Here is a 1,763-nt window from a genome sequence, read left to right as displayed (position 1 = left end):
TGGCACACCTGTAGTCCCAGCTACTCGGGAGACTGAAGTGGGAGAATCACCTGAGCCTGGGAGGTCAAGGCTTCAGTGAGCTGTGGTTGTGTCACTGCACTCCAGCCTGGATGACAGAGTGAGACCCTGTATCAAAAAAAAAAAAAATTAGCCGGGCGTGGTTTGTGTGCATATAATCCTAGCTACTTGGGAGGCTGAGGCAGGAGACTCACTTGAACCCAGGAGGCGGAGGTTGTGGTGAGCCGAGATCGTGCCATTGCACTCCAGCCTGGGCGACAAGAGCAAAACTCCATCTCAAAAAAAAAAAAACAAAAAAAGGCAGCCCACTTCCACTTTGTTTTCCTCCATAGTACTTGTCACCACCTGACATACTTCCTTGTTTATTTATTACCTATCTCTCTTCACCGAATGTGGAAGTCTCATAAGGGCAGTGCTCTTGTCACTGCTTACCTGGGACGTACTAAGTGCTCTATTGAGGACTGTCAAATTAATGCATGAATCTTCCCACCAAATCTCCTCCTTTCTCTGTGCTCTTCATCTAAGTAAAAGGCACCATCATCTCCCAGTCACCCCTCTGGATATTATCCCAGATTTGTCCCTCTTTTCAAAAACCCAAGCATACGCCAGATCTTATTGACTTAACATCCTAAATATTTCTCAAACCATCCCTTCTGTCACTGCCTTGATTCTCTCCTTCCACAGCAGATGCCTCAGACGCCTAGAGTAACATGCTGCTTTGCACACCGTGTATGTTTCAGCATCCCCTCTGCACCCCCGCGCTCTGTCTACCTGCCAGGCCCAGACCTGTCCCTCCTCTAGTGGGCCCGTCTCAGCAGATCCTCCACCACTGGGCCAATGGCCTGCGCCAGGAACCCGGGAGTCATCCTCCACTCCCCTTTCTTCAGCTTCCAATCAACTGCCAGAGTCTTTCTACTTGACCTATTTGGATAGTTTTGAAAACTGTCCATTTCTTTTATCCTCATGGCCACCACCCTGGTCCAGGCCACCTCCTTCTCTCTGGGTTATCCCAGCAGGCTCCTAATACTGGTCTCCCTGCCTCCTTTCTGACTCATTGGGATCTCTGAAACACAAATATGATCATGCGACTCTCCCACTTAAATGAATCCCTACCGTTACAAGATAAAGCCAGTTGCTTCTGGTGCACCCATATCCCTCCCTGATTTGTCCTCCTCAGCTTCGGCCACAATTGATTTCTGCTTTTGCCAGATCCCCCTTCACTTTGACCATGTGATCCTTTGGCCTGAGATGCCCTTCCTATCTTCTCTGCCTGCTCAATCCCTCTGCCCTCCTAGACCCAGCTGGAAGGTCACCTCCCCTGTGAAGTCTTCCCTGACCGCCCCCGTCGGCAGAATTAACTGCCCCCTCTCTTGGGCTTCTGTCTCCACTCAGTTTGTCCCAGGCCCAATGAGCAAGGATATCTTGGTGAAGGTGATTACTGGCCGAAAAGCAGTTGGGGCACCCAATGGCGCAGCCTTCGGAAGCACCTTCTGTGTTTTTGGAACTGTTGACAGCATCCCAAGGTGAAATGGTAGAAGCATATGGCATGAGCGTGGGGAAACGGGTCTCGGGAAGAGAAGAGAAGCCACATATTTGGAGCAGATTCTGTTCCTGTGCTAAAGGCTTGAAAGATGTTACTTTATTTAATCCTTGTAACATCCCTGGGAGGTAGGGGTTTTAAAAACAAAGATAGTAATGGCCGGGCGTGGTGGCCCACGCCTGTAATCCCAGCACTTTGGGAGGCC

This window comes from Colobus angolensis, unplaced genomic scaffold (genome assembly GCF_000951035.1).
Source record: "Colobus angolensis palliatus isolate OR3802 unplaced genomic scaffold, Cang.pa_1.0 Scaffold65, whole genome shotgun sequence".
In the NCBI taxonomy this organism is placed as follows: Eukaryota; Metazoa; Chordata; class Mammalia; order Primates; family Cercopithecidae; genus Colobus; species Colobus angolensis.
Note: the sequence above shows the minus strand (reverse complement) of the source record.